Genomic DNA, 15,487 nt, shown 5'->3' on the forward strand with positions numbered 1-15,487 from the left:
TGTTCCAGCACCCTCAGAAGCTCAAGGCGTGGAGGCCCGGGGGGGGGGGGCATTCTCTGCGACAGTCCCTAAGTGTCAGGGCTCCTTCCCCACAGAGGTACATCTGGCATTTTCACAATACAGCTTTCAGCAAATATTCTTTACTTTGGCTTTTGACGCTTGAGAGAGATATTTTTAGCACCCACTTTATTTCTGTGGCGCTTAAGTACTTTAAAACTGTTTTTAATATTATGTTTTAGTTGCTGTAATCTCCCCTGCAACCTTGGGGCAAAGGGCGTGTAATAAATCGCCGCCACCATCATAGCAGCATTGGGTGCCTAGTTGCTGAACAGTCATAACAGATTTCTTCCAACCATTGCCTCTTAAGAGGACACCAGGCATAGGAATGAGTCAGGCCATTGATTTGCCTTAGTTTGGTATTGTTGAACTGACTGGCAGCAGCTGTCCTGGGTGTCAAAATCATTGAGTTGGAAGGGACCATGAAGGCATCTAATCCAACCCGCTGCAATGTGGGAATCTTTTGCCTCATGTGGGGCTCGAACACATGACCCTCAGATTAACAGTGTTGGTGCTGACCTTTAAAGCCCTAAATGGCCTCGGTCCTGTATACCTGAAGGAGCGTCTCCACCCCCATCATTCAGCCCGGACACTGAGATCCAGCGCTGAGGGCCTTCTAGCGGTTCCCTCATTGTGAGAAGTGAGGTTACAGGAAACCAGATAGAGGGCCTTCTCGGTAGTGGCGCCCACCCTGTGGAACACCCTCCCTTCAGATGTGAAGGAAATAAGCAGCTATCCTATCTTTAAATGACATCTGAAGGCAGCCCTGTTTAGGGAAGTTTTTAATATTTAATGCTGTACTGTTTTTAACATTTGATTGGGAACCGCCCAGAGTGGCTGGGGAGACTCAGCCAGATGGGGTATAAATAATAATTTATTATTATTATTATTATTATTATTATTATTATTATTATTATTATTATTATAGTCTCATGCTTTACCAACGGAGCTACCTCGGTTCCTAGTCCTTAGCCCTTTCTGGAGATGCTGGGGGTTATTAAATGTTTATACTGCCCTTCATCTGAAGATCGTGAGGCAGTTTACAACATAAAAACAAAAAATGCATAACATCACCATCATCATCAAGCAATACTCCCACCCCCAACAGCCCCAGGCTTGAACATGGGACCTTCTGCAGGCAAAGCAGATCCTCTGTGTTGAGGCACAAGTTCCCCACCCCTGCTCTACACTTGGAGCACCTCTCCGGGGTTTCAGAAACCTGTCTTTCGCAGTCTTACCAGGAGATGCCCCGGGATCAAGCCTTGGGGACAGTCTTTATGTCAAAGCTGTGTTCTGTCATTAAGCTACTTCCCCTAAGCTATCTATGAATTGCTTTTCCTTTCACTTTCATCCCCACCCTTCCCCCGAAGAAGGGGTACACGCTCACCCCCTTCCCATTTGCCCTGCAGAACAACCTTGCAAGAGTAGATTTATTTGTTTATCAAAGTATTTCTATACTGCCAAATGACAAAACCCATCAAGGCAGTTTACACCATTAAATCAAGTTAAGGTGAAAGTTGGTGATTTGCAGGGATCACCCAGCAGGGATCTGGTCACATTGTACTCATGTACTCATGTTGGTGCTTTGTTGCCAGTCGCTTCCAGTACAGAATGGTAGTTGGGGAACTTGTAACACTGGTACAGATGCAAGATGTTAACTAGTTATCCATTGGTAAGATTGACCATTGCGTTAAGATCTCAGGAAGAAAGAGAACTTGCAGCAGGGCCCCCCAGCCCCTTCATTCAGCCTTCAAGGAAGTTCACGACTGCTGCTAGCCTACAAAAAATTATATTAGCCAACCCTCCCAGTTTTATTAGTCACATGTGCCACATAAAGGCAAGCGGTGTTAAGGAAGAATCAAACTTTGTTCTACTAATTCCATTGACTTTAGAATTCCAGTTCTAAATCAGCCTTGCTTCCCTGACATCACATAGCCAATGACAGCTAAAGGAACTCTGATGTGTCTACCTGCAAAGCTCCAGGGTAACATCAGAGGCCAGCTATTTCCAACCATATGGTCTGTAGGCCCTGGATGTACTACTGAAATATATCCCAAACAGAGACGGAGATGTGTATTTTATGGATTCAAAAAGCCTGTTTCTATTACTCATGTGATACAGTTACTTTTTTAATGGGTTTCATGCTGGCTTTATTGCATTTATTTTTGTAAGCGGCTCAGATCTCTGGCAGGTAGAATGAAGCAAAATTTCAGAATGCCATGCTAATAGTTCAGTCCTACAGCTATGAACTCAGAAGTAAGCACCACTGAACTCCCATGCAAAGCTGGAAGGGCCTGTCCATTTTTGTTCTCTGTTTCTCTCATTTTTCCATTCTTAAATTCAGTTTTTCACATTTCTGTATTAATTTGCAATCTTTGGGGTGTTTTTTTTTTAAAAAACCCTCATAAAAATTAACCAGCATTAACCAGCATTTTTGTTTTTTATTTTTAGTAATATATTAATTGTTATACACAATTTCCCGTAATAGATGCGTTTCTGTAATTTTTTAGAAGCATTGATTGGAGAACTGCGCTGCAGAATTTGGATAAGTGTAACTTTCACATTGTGGCTGGTTCTCATATTGGTTCAGATAGTGCAAATTTAATAGATGTGCCTTTAAGTGAGTTGAGCTCCCCCCCCAACCCATCTCTACTCCCATGTAAGCATAGGATTGCACTGTGAGAGAATTTTTGACAGGTACGGGCACCTGGGCTACTGGCTATATGTGAAACTGGGGCTTCAGTGTGATTACCTGGCAATTATTCAGCTATTTATTAAATTCCTAACTTCCCAGGTGGCAAACAACAAAACCAGGCAGGTTTTAAGAAGCAGTGGAAAGGTTTTTAAACATCTGAAAGCATTTCTCAGACCCTCGCAGCTAATACGTTGCCAGTAACAGTATCTTTCAGCCATCAAACGCCTGGGTGAACAGGAATGTTTTGACATTCCTGCTGAATGTTAATCATGTGGGAGATGGATGCACCTCAACCAAGAGGGCCTTCCACAAACAGGGAACCACTACCGAGAAGTCCTGTCATGAGTCAGCACCCAGTGGCAGCATCATCGTAAGGACCAAGATGGTTATTCAAATTGAACCTCTTCTCCCTTTTACATAGCTCCTCAGTGTGGCCAAAAACCAAACAAACCAGAAATGACAGGTTCAAAAGTACAGTGGTGCCTCGCAAGACGAAAAGAATCCGTTCTGTGATTCTCTTTGTCTAGCGGTTTTTTCGTCTTGCGAAGCAAGCCCATTGAAGGATTAGCGGATTAGCGCTATTAGCGCTATTAGCGCTATTAGCGCTATTAGCGCTATTAGCGGCTTTTAGCGGCTTTTACCGGCTTATCTGCTGATCGGATCAGCTGATAAGCGGCTTAGCGGCTTAGAAAAAGGGGGGGAAAGGAAAAAAACCCCAGCAGGAACTCGCAAGACATTGTCGTCTTGCGAAGCAAGCCCATAGGAAATTCGTTTTGCGAAGCACCTCCAAAACGGAAAACTCTTTCGTCTAGCGAGTTTTCCGTCTTGCGAGGCATTTGTCTTGCGGGGCACCACTGTATAGAATTTTGGTCTGTATGACAGTTTTTGGAAGGTGAGCCCCCCGTGAAGGTGGAGCAAAGCCTCAAACTCCAGGAAAGGGCTGGCTTCTATTTGGAGCTAAACTCTCCTCAGGGTACCTATCAGTAAGTTCCCTCCTGCCCCACCGCACACAGTTTGACTGGATCTCAGAAGCCACCTGCCCTCTACAGTTCCCACAATGCCCTGGAGCAGCACTTTCTTTGGTGCCCCAAGGCATTCTGGGATATTGGCCAGCAGACTTCCAGCCCCAGCCCTACTACTGCTTAGAATGGCAAGGGGAACAGGCAAGCAGGAGGGACAGGAACACAGTAAGCTGCTTTATACAGGGTCAGAATACTGGTCCTTCTAGCTCCCTATTGTCTACACCAGGCATAGGCAAACTCTGCCCTCCAGATGTTTTGAGACTACAGTTCCCATCATCCCTAACCACTGGTCCTGTTAGCTAGGGATGATGGAAGTTGTAGTCCCAAAACAGCTGGAGGGCCAAGTTTGCCTATGCCTGGTCTACACTGACCAGCAGTAGCTCTCCCGGGTTTCAGGCAGGAATCTCTTCCATCCCTTCCTGGATATGCCAGCGGGGATTGAATCTGGGACCTCCTGCTTGCAGGGCAGACATTGCTCAGTGGTAAAGCTATGGTCAAAGTGGGTGTCAAGGCCTGGGGCCCCAAAGGGGGCATCTGTACTGGTGGGTCAAGTTTGGGTCCCCAGGATAATATGGAAGGGCGAGGGAACCACTGTGGTGTGCAAATAATAGTACTCAGTGGGAATACATTTCACTCCTTTCGTACCCAAACTGGTAAATCATTCTGTGCCGCTCAAATGATGTCATCCATTTAGCTCGGTTTATTGTTCAGATATCCTTTTAATCTGGCTGTTTTATATGATGGTGCTTTGCCGTCAAGGAGGTTTCCAGGCACACACGGATTCCCAGAAGATGTCCCACAATGCACCAGAGAGAAAAACCTGGCAGTGACTCCTATACATTTTTATGAGGGACTGTCAACTTCTTTGTGATTAAGGATCTACTTATTTAACCACGACAGTGGTTCTCGACACTGATAGGCCCATATTAACGCCTCAGACTGGTAGCAATTTCCTTCAAAATATCAGCCTGAGGTCATAGCCAGCTCTGGAACTTAACTACCGTAAGTGGGGATGTTGGAGCTTGAACCTGTGGTCATAAACCTCGGCATGCAGATATGATAACAAACTTGGCAATAAATAAAACAAGAAGAGATATATTTCATAGATCTTTATGGTGTTGGGGATAAAGGTAAAGGGACCCCTGACGTTTATTTTTTTTTAAAAAAAATTTTTTATTGGGTTTTCACATTTTATATAGACAAAAACAAAACACATAACACCAAAACAAACATAAAAAACAACAAACATGAATAGTTCCAGAAAATCTTATTTTCTAACCCTAGTCCTTGACTTCCCCCCACCCCCTCCCTTGCATCCCTATTCCCAGGTTTATGTCAGCAAGTTGGCATTTCTTCCGTCTTAATATTAGTCCTTTTATAAAAGCAAAAATAAATTTTCCCTAAGTTGGACCCCAATTCTCTTCCCTCGATTTCTCATTTTTTCTTGAATAATTTCCTTATTACTGAACCCCCTGGTCTTGAGTGTTGTTTAAATTTATACTTCCCTCCCTCCCATCCCCGCTTTGCGTCCTTTCCCAAGACATGTCCAAAGTAACAGTTTTTAGCCTGGATTCCGCACATCCGAGGCTCTCAAATCTATTTCCGTCCCTCTCCGCCGGTTTTGTTGGTAGTCCTTTTTTTCTGTCATCGAGTCTCGAAAGATTTCCTTAACAATCAATCCAATCAGTCCATAGTCTCTTCCCATATTTAGAAGCAACTGCTGAAGAGTTTCCACAAGGCCTGAGTCTTGGTGATAGTCAAAATCAAAGTCTATGTGGAGGCCCCAATAGTACTTCTTTATTTCGAGTTCCTGAATTCCATAAACTCCCAGGGCCTCCACTTTCGTCTTCTGTATCTTTCGTAGGCTTAAAATGGATTTCATCCAATAGTCTCCTTGCTTGTGTTCTCCAGATATCGGCTTCTGGTTAGTATTTTCCCACATAACTTGTTCTCTTTCTTGTTTTGTCTTCTCCTCTTCTTTGTTTATTATTTCGAATTCAGCTGTGGGTTCTTTCTCACTCAGGTCCTCATTACATTCAGCAGAACTACTTGTTTCCAAATCCAAGGCCGTCAGTTGTTTACTCATAGCTGTAGTCTGCTCCTGTAAGGTTCCCACCAGTGAAAACATCCTTTCGATTTCTCTCAGTATCTTTCCACCCACAGCCATTGTAATTCCACAGAATTCCCCCTAGAGGGAATCTGGTTACTGAATGGTCTTTTCTCCAACAATCCTCTGTCCTGTTATTGTTTCTTTGTTTCCCAGAATTTTAATTCAATTGTAACTCCTTTTTATCCGGAGAGGTCTTAAGTAACAATTTTTCACTATTAACAGTCCATTTGACAGCTTTGACAGCTGTCAAATTCTGCTCCTCTATACAGGCTCCAAAGCAGGTCGCTCCCGGGCTCGGGGGGGAGGGTTGTTTGCCACAAAACAAAAACTCTTCCAACACTCCACTCTCCTGCTTAAATTTGCCTTTCCAAATCTTGGAAGCTACTGTCTTTTTAAAACTCACCCTTTACAGGGTAGGCACTCCAGCTTAGCTCTTATATCGTTGCTCTGGATCGTCTGCAAGGGGGGGGGTGGGGACTTCCTTTTGGCACACCCCCCGGTCGTCTCAAATTCAGAAGGTAAAAGTTTTTAAAGTTCAGTTCCAAATTACTCACGGGTTCTTTTTTCAGTCCGAATTTCAAGGAAGGAAGTCAGCGCTCTCCAGTTATGGCTCGCGGCTTCGCTCAGCGGCGGTAGCGATCGACTCTCAGTGCCGCGCCGTCCCCCGTATCCCCTCCGTAGCCTTTAAAAAGGCTCATTGCGAATCAGGGGGGGGGCGCTTAAGGCACCCGCCGAGTCTTCAGTCCGCAGGCTTCCGCGCCTGCGGTTTTTAAGGGTCCCCGTGTCGCCGGCACGGCAAAGACCCATCCACCGCTGAGCCGATTCCCTCCGGAGCTCGGAGGGAATCCGCCATTTCCAGATCGCGCCAACCCGGAAGTCGGGACCCCTGACGTTTAAGTCCAGTCGCGAACGACTCTGAGGTTGTGGTGCTCATCTTGCTTTACAGGCCAAGGGAGCTGGCGTTTGTCCGCTTCCGCAGACAATTTTTTCCGGGTCATGTGGCCAGCATGACTAAGCCGCTTCTAGCAAAGCCAGAGCAGTGCACAGAAACACCGTTTACCTTCCTGTCAGAACTGTACCTCTTTATCTACTTGCGCTGGCATGCTTTCAAACTGCTAGGTTGGCAGGAGCTGGGACCGAACAACGGGAGCTCACCCATTTGTGGGGCCTCGAACCACTGACCTTTTGATCGGCAAGCCACCCGCATCACTATGGTGTTCGGGATGGAAGAGGTTAAATCAGGATGGCCTGTAGATCTCTTGGTACTTTGCAATAGGTCAGGAAAGTTTTTTTGTTGTTGTGCCCAGGGTGAAGAATGTCTTGCCCACACAACCCTCCATGCTAAGTTCTGCAGTGTTGCCAAGCTATGTGCCTTGTGCAAGATTGCAGCAGGCAGGGCTGGCATCAAGGACTGGAACACCTGGGCATCTGCTGAGAGCCCCACACGCCAGCACTGATCCAGTTCTGAATTTGACCTCTTGCCATGCACACCTTTTGGATCCTTTCCCTTAATTATTTATGGTGCTGATAGCATTTGCAGAATCTGTCGTGCTTATCGTGCTTGGTTAGGACAGCCTCTGAAGTGAAGCCGTCCTCTGCTGATTTTTATCTAGAACAAATGGCATCAAATTGGAAACCGGGAAGAGAAACACAGCCTTAAAGCTAATGGATGGAAATTCATTTTGTAATGGGTACCCAAGCAACCTGCAGGACTTTGAAAAAAGTTCAAAGACATTGACTGCTGGGTTTGTTTCTTTTTTTGCTCTATCCCAGTGCAGCATAAACTCAACAGATACTGAGCTATTGAGCTCAGTTTTATGCCCCATTCAATTTCATGCCAACCAGTAGAGGCAGTTCCATTAGGGTAAATGGGACACTGGTCCACCAACCTTAACCTGCACTCAGCCAGTCCTCCCACCTGCTTGCTGTCTTACAATCAATCAGGGAGCAGCTCCACTTTCCATAGACTCTGGATCTGCCTGTCATTGCCTCTGGCTCCATCTACTGTTGGCCTCCCAATTTTCTGCCCTACCACGGCCAGTGGACACTTGCCACCACTGCTGCTGAGTGTGAGTGCCCACTTCAGCCCAGCCAATCTTCTAGGTGCTGGTAGTGGTAGTGCTGAGTCTGTGGCCCTCCCATTGTCTCTGACCATTGGTCATGCTGGCTGGGACTGATGGGAGTTGAAGGCCAGCAATCTTCTGGAGGGTCACATGTTCCCCACCCCTGCTAGAAGACATTTCTTGCCCCAGCCCCATGTTCAAATTGGCTCTGAGCATTGGCAGTTTTTAGGTCACTTTTTGTATCGAGAATAATTACTGTGTCACTCATGACTGCAAACTCAAGGAGCAAATGCCATGTCTCAAATGCAAGCAGCAACGGGCTCAGCCTCAGAGGATCTCAAGAGCCCTTCTACTCCTCTCGGTTCGTTGCTCCCACCAGGCACCTTAGGGTGCCCCTGCCCCTGGTTGGAGCTTGCTGGAGGAAGCTTACACCCTGCCTTAAAAGAGGTTACATGGAAAGCGATTGACCTGCTGTTCTAATTGCCTGACATTCTGTTTAGTAAACCCTAATTACTGGAGCGAGGAGTTAAATGGGAGGCTGTTAAACGAGGATTGACAGCTGTGGCCGTGGATCTAATTACAGGCATTCCTGATGCAGGGAGTGAGCCTGTGCTGCTTCTGTTGCCGTGGAAACACACAGGCTGAGCGAAGGAAACCATCAGTACCAGGCAGCCAGGCATGCGCCATGCCACACAGACTCATGTGACTCTCTGGTTTCTTGCTAATGCAAACCTAAGGCCCAGAGTATGATGTCCAGTGCATAACACAAACCCCAAGTAAGGGTGAATAAAATGCTACCATGGTGTAGGATGACACAGAAGGCATTGTTTGCCCATGTCCACACATTGCACTCAGCACACTGGATGTGCATAAATGCACAATGCTATGATGTTTTGGCCTCCTCGTGAGGAGCTGAGACAGGTCGCTGGAGCTTTGGATTGTCACCCACTGCTGGACATTCCTCTTATAACACTTGTGTGGGCAGACGAGATAATTATTTTTTTCCTTCGTCTTCAAGAACATCTCAGGTGACCTTTGCACAATTACAGCTTGGTGCAAGCAATACATTTAAAGCACATTTAAAACACACACCGCCCCTTGAGAATCTTGGAAACTGTAGATTACCCATCACAGAGATACAATTCCCAGCACCCCTAAACTACAGTTCCAAAGATTATTTGGGGGGAGTCATAGAATCATAGAAATGTGGGGTTGGAAGGGACCCCAGGGTCATCTTGTTTAGCCCCCTGCAATGCAGGAATCTCAACATGCGCTTGTGTGCTTTAAATGTATAGTGTGCTTGCAGTCTTACATCTCTTGGGTCATGGCCAGCAACCTCCCTTGTGTGGGGTGAGTCCACAGGAGGCAAGGCAATTGGGAGTCCAACAAGCTCTGATGTTCCACCTAGATATTCTTCAACTGAAGGTCTTGCCGGTACTTCCCCCCACCGCAGCTCCAAGGGCAGGAAAAGGTCTCCTCAAGAGCAAGGGGGGCTGGCTGGAAAGAAAGTCTTCTCCTCTCTCCAGTTCTTAACCTGACCTTTGCATTTGTCCTGTCGTGCTCCCTATTCATCTGAAAACCATGATATGCAAACTGTAAATCGTTGTTGGAAGAACTAAATAAGAGAGTTAGGGTGTTTGGGGCTGGAGGGGGCATTTACTCAGCAACACAAAGGGAAGATGCAGGCAGAGGGAACGGCAACCAGGAAGTGATTCAGCACAATAGGAGAGCAAAGGAGCAGGAGTGAAAGACTGAAGCATGTCCAGCAGGCTTGAATATTATAATAATAATATAATCAGCAGCCTGCTGAACTTCCATCACAATGGTTGATGTTATTCCCAGTGGACTCTTATTGAATGAGTGTATTACAGAGGGTGAAAGCTATGCAAATATAGGAAAACAGAACCATAGAATTGTAGAGCTGGAAGGGAACCCAAGGGTCATCTAGTCCAACCCCTATATCTCCCTAAATATCTCTTTAAAGGAGGTTGCAAAAAAGGCAGCATCTACAATAGTAAGTACCACACAACCCTATGTATATTGATCAACACATTTCTCTCTCTCGCCTTCTCCAGATTTTTCCACAGAGCCCTCCTTTAAACGGTTAATGGCAGCTTCTGCCATTTGTTCTTTGGTAGGACTTAAAATTCTCAAAGCGCTTAATGCACGGGGTTTGTTAATCTTCACACCAGCCCTGTGTTGTGGATCCCCCTTGTTCCCGTTTTACTGGTAGAAAACTGAGCCAGTGCCTTGCCCCAGGCCAGAGCCTGTGCCTGTGGCGGCAGCTAATTCTCTACCGCTGGACTGTGGAGAAATGTCCCCAAATGAATAATAAATTATAGAAGTGCAGCAGCCTGTTGCATCACCCCCACAGCTAAAAGAAGAGGGCAGGTGCATGTATTAAGAAACATCAGTTTGGAGAGAGAGAGGGAGGTGAGTTTAGCAAAGTTACTTTGGGGTGCAGAACCTCACCAGAAATCCACTGTGGGGTAGCAGTTCTTCTATCTAGTAGGAGCACCTTCCATTTAATTCCATATATGCTCTACTTGTATATTACAAATAAAGGGGAAACACCGTAACTCTGGAGGGTGTGCTGTAGCTCAATGACAGAACATCTGTTTTGCATGGAGAAGGGCTTGGGTTCAATCCCTTACATTCCCAGGTAGCGCAAGGATAGACCTCTGCTTGGAACCCCAAGAGAGCTGCTGCCAGAGGTGTACTGTCAGTTAAGTTTATTTGCTAAGAACCGGTGGCCACACAAGTCAGTTGTGTCGCGCAGTATAAGGCAGCTTTCTATGTTCCTTTATTATTCCATCTTTTAAAGGAAAGTGAACTCACAGAAGCAGTGCCTGTGGAACTTCTCCTCATTCCAGACCACATGCAGCACCCGTGTGAGGTGGGGATTTGCTTCCTTAGAGAGAAATAGCGAGCCTCTTCTGGACATCCTTGTTATTGTGCCTTCATGATGACTTGTGTCCATGATGGTATAGGTGTGCTTGAATGCGATCCTGCTTTCATTGTGCCTGCAAAAGTTATAGAGCAGACATATGGCTTCATGCCCAACTGGGGCATGTTCCATAGAAGAAGAAGAAGAGTTTGGACTTGATATCCCGCCTTTCACTCCCTTTAAGAATCCTTCTTCATTTGATCAGTCAATCAGGCCAGATTTCCAATCTGCATGGGGTATTGTTTTTATTCTTTTGCATTGATAAATCATCTTCATTTCCTCATAAGAGACTCTACAATTGCAAGAGCAAGGGAGAGAGAGCAAAAACCTTTTGGTCCCCAAATTTCCAGGAGCAGCCTTCATCAACCTGCCTCCTGACAGGTGTTCTGGACTGCAATTCTCATCAGTCCCAGCCAGCACTTGCTGGGAGTTGCAGTCTGTAGTATAAGAGTTTGGATTTGATATCCCGCTTTATCACTACCCTAAGGAGTCTCAAAGCGGCTAACATTCTCCTTTCCCTTCCTCCCCCACAACAAACACTCTGTGAGGTGAGTGGGGCTGAGAGACTTCAGAGAAGTGTGGCTGGCCCAAGGTCACCCAGCAGCTGCATGTGGAGGAGCGGAGACGTGAACACGGTTCCCCAGATTAGGAGACTACCGCTCTTAACCACTACACCACACTGGCTCTCAGCTTCCTGCTGAAGTCCTGTAACTTCTTTTTTTTTGGCCACAGATGTTCCAGTTTATTTTTTGTCCTGCTTTTCTTGCGCTATAGAGCAAGGGTGCCTCTCCAGATGGCAACAATGCAATAACATGGAGAAGCATCACAGAACAACTAATAAACCAGAATGATTTATGGGCAGTCCAATATAAACCCACCACCAATGCAATATTATTGCCTCTTGGAATTCTGGAATTCTGGAGTAGGAATGACATGTCAATGGCATGTTGCAGAATACACTTTCAAAAAAGAGGCCTAGAGAGCTGACGTCATTGAGCCAAAATGGAACCAGTGATCAAACTCCAGAAATTACAATTTAGTATGAGAATTTAAGTATGAAATCACGAGTTAAGTATGGAAATGAGCATTCAGGCCTCAGTGACTAGATGCTTTGCAGTTGCACAAGGGGTCCAGGAGAAGGCATGTGGCCATATTTTTGGAGTAGCTTCTTGGACTGGCTTTATGGCTTTTCCTAGACATTTCTTCCTTATGGTTTACATTTTAGGCTTCTGCAATTGATTTTGGGTGTTTGCTTCATCAACCAGATCTTTCTTTTTTTATGGGGGGGTGGGATAGTGATGGAAGAAATGGGAACATTTCCACAAATAAAACCAGCATAAACCAAGTGGAAAAGAAGAAAGCTTTATATTTTAAAAAAGAAATGTGCCTTCTATGGTGTAAACATAAATGTTTTCCAAAATTATCTAATGATTTTTTAAAAATGTGTTTTCAATAGAAGGGTAGCAATGCTTCACCCAAGTGCTAAGAATAGTATTCCCATTCCTTAATGATAACTAGAAATAGTAAACACCAGCAAGAGAATGTTATGTGTTGGAGAAGATCTGAAATTGTTGGAAGGTCTTCTGTTCCTCAGCCGCACCACAAGTTATCTTCACAACAACCCTATGAGGTAGGTTAGGCTGAGAGAAAGAAACTGGGCCAAGAACTACATTCTGAGTGAGGATTTGAAACCAGGGCTTCTCCTTGGTTTGTGGCCGATGCTATGATCCTGTAATTGCCTCCCGAGCTCAGCTGGAAAAAGCTGAATTCTGCCATGTTGGCATTCTGTTTCCCTGCTGGTGGGCATGTTTTTCCCCAGGACCTGACGAACCTGACACGTTGGTGGTTCAGCTACATTGATGCACATTCCCTTTAAGTGTGGGCGTGTTATGTGAGCATGTGCAAAGCCGAGGTTTCGATGAGGATGGCAGAGCAGCTTGGCATCCAGGCTAAATGCTTGCCAGTCTGAGGCTGACAAAGATGCAGGAACAAAGGTAGGGATGAGAGATGACTGACTGTATGTATGCGTGAAACTTGGATCTGCTTTGCCAAAGCTGAGGTGCAGTTCCAATAAGGAACTGTTCCAATAAGGTTTTCTGCCCTTGGCGGTTGAGGAGTGAAGTTTGTGCCTTGGAAATCTCTGGTCTTCTTCCTCCAGTGAGGCATTTCATTAACTCTCCTGATGTTTTGGTTGCACTGAAACTGACTCTGGCAAAGAGACGCAGATCTTTGATTAGCTTGCCCTCCGCTCTGGCATTTTCCCTTCATATGATCCCTTTCAGAAGGGCCCGTTTCAGAAGACTTTAATGAGGTGGGGGAGATGGCAGAAGAAAAAAGGGGGCAGTTAGACTTGTGAGCGTGCTCTTCCTTGCGCACAGGACTGTAATTTGTGCTTTTGCTTCTTGGTTTTCCCTGCTGAGTCTCACAGGGAGCTGTTCTTCAGCACTCTTGCCTGATCCATTCATTCCCCACCAGCAGCTCCAAGAATTACAATCCGCTCAAGTGGTTGCAAGGTAGGGAGGGAAGCCTCCTGCTGGTTTCAATAGAGATTTGGATGGGAGCCCAGTTCTGCGTGTGTGTGTGCATGCACACACGTGTGCGTGGGAGGGATTAGGCATAGCTGGGAAGGAGGTGGGGCGGGGGAAACAGCCAACCTCCCTCTGCCGAGGAACAGAGCTGCAGTTAGCTTGAAGAGCAGAGAGCTGAGCTGGATGGGATGGTTTAAATGGAACTCCCTGTAGGCAGACCTGAGTCTGCCAGGCTGCTTTCTGATGTGATTTGCCTGACAGTCCTCCACAAGGCCATTTGGCTGGGTGAAGAAGTAGCATATCTCTTGCTCTGAATGTCTCAGCCGACTGGACCTAAGCAATTTCCTGCCCTCTGATCTATGGCATGGGTGAGCAACCTTCCAATGGTCACAGGTCAGTGGTGGGTGGGACCAGAGACCAAAATGGGCGGATCAACAAATGGAAATGTTAGTTTTCTACACCAGGCTGTTTCCATGGACACTCATGTCTGTCTGCCTAACCAGGCAAGCAAAAGGCATCATCGGAGTTACGGACACATTCTAACCAGGCCAAAACACTCAGGAGGGGTGCAGACAGGGTTGAAGAGGGGTATAGTATGAGGAGAGTCCAGAGGGCCAGATAATGAAGCCTAGAGGGTTGCATATGGCCCCTGGTGCTGAGGCTCCCCACCATTGATCTACATAGTGTGTGGCGTGGATTTTATTTTCTGGTGCCAGCTACATTTTTTAATGAGGAGGAAGTGATAGTACAGCCACTTGCTTTGGTTGTACAACTGAGAAGGCCAGTCAGCTGCACGCCAGCTTTTACAGCCATGGTTGGGACCCTGGGACCCTCCAGATGGCGTTGGACTACAAACACCCATCACCCTTGACCATTGGCCATGCTGGTTGGGGATGATGGGAGTTGGAGGCCATCAACCCTTGGAGGGCCACAGGTTGCAATTCCTGCTCTACTGAAAGGCTGCTCTACCCTGGCAGTAGAAAGAAAAAGGAGGTTGCTTGCTTTCTCCAATATCTAATGTTTTGTAAGTTGTAGGCATCTTGAAATGAAGGTTGGGCATGAGGAAGGATGGGGCAAACTCCGTTGGCTGTTTCATGCAATCTGTCTATTTTTGAGCCCCTTCTCTGATTCCCACCCTATTAGAATTCTCTGGGTTCACTAATGTTGGTCTTCCCAACTCAACTGCTGGGGTGAGCAGGTGTGTGTGTGTGTGTGTGTGTGTGTGTGTGTGTGTGTGTAGGGGGTCTCTTTGCAAGAGGCTCATTGGCCTTGGAGGCAAAAAGCTGACGGCTTTTACACATAGTAGATGCAGCACACTGACAGATGGTAGCTTTATGGAATGAAAGAACTGTCCATAAATTACCAGAAAAAACATCTCTCTGTTGTCACCCCCCCCCCCAGCTCCAGGTTAAGGCTCCAAGCAGAGAGCATCTGCAGCTGTGCTTGGTTCCATGCTGGGAATTGTTCCCCTTTGCTGCTTTCCAGATTCCTCTGGTGCAGGTACCCAAAGGATAATACACAACCACCTTTTGTGTGTGTGTGTTATAACTCAAGGGCAGAGTGCATGCCCTGCTTGCAGAAGGAAGTCCTGGCTTCAATCTCCACCCAAAAATATTCCAGGGCAGTGAAGATTCCTGGGCAATGACTGATTCCTAGGAAGTGCCACAGCTCAGTGAATGCAGAAGGTCCTGGATTCAGTTCTTGGCATCTCCAGGTAGGACAGGTAATGTCTCCTTTCTGAAACCTTGGAGAGCCACTGCCAGTGCAGACAATACTGAGCTTGATGGTATAAGGCAGCTTCTTATCTTCTGAGAGGAACTGCTGCCAGCCAAAACAGCCAGCATTTGGCCAGCTAAGCCAATGGTTTGATTCAACATGTTCTCTATCTTGCTCCAAAGGGCAGGGCTAGAACCAATCGGTAGAGAAATGGCAGGGAGGCAGGAACCAGGCTAAATAGTCTGAGAAACTTCCTAACTGTAAAAGTTACTCAATAATGGAGCAAAGTGCCTTGGATCTTGGCTGGAGATACTTAAATAGAATCTGGGCATCCATTTCTCATGGATGC

General features: G+C 46.3%; 1 protein-coding gene across 7 annotated transcripts in view; it reads left to right on the forward strand.

Annotated features, from left to right (window-relative positions):
• The window catches only part of CELF6 (CUGBP Elav-like family member 6), a 196,132-nt gene that overhangs the window by 19,349 nt on the left and 161,296 nt on the right, over nt 1–15,487 (forward strand). For 2 of the 7 annotated variants that reach the window (XM_083475857.1, XM_083475858.1), the window contains exon 1: nt 12,778–12,888. The exons of the other annotated variants lie outside the window; for them this stretch is intronic. The gene's annotated coding sequence lies outside the window, so the exon portion shown is untranslated. Of the gene's footprint in view, nt 1–12,777; nt 12,889–15,487 lie in introns of those variants that run through there. 7 annotated transcript variants of the gene reach the window in all.

This window comes from Podarcis liolepis, assembly GCF_965112155.1.
Source record: "Podarcis liolepis genome assembly, chromosome: 14".
NCBI lineage: Eukaryota > Metazoa > Chordata > Lepidosauria > Squamata > Lacertidae > Podarcis > Podarcis liolepis.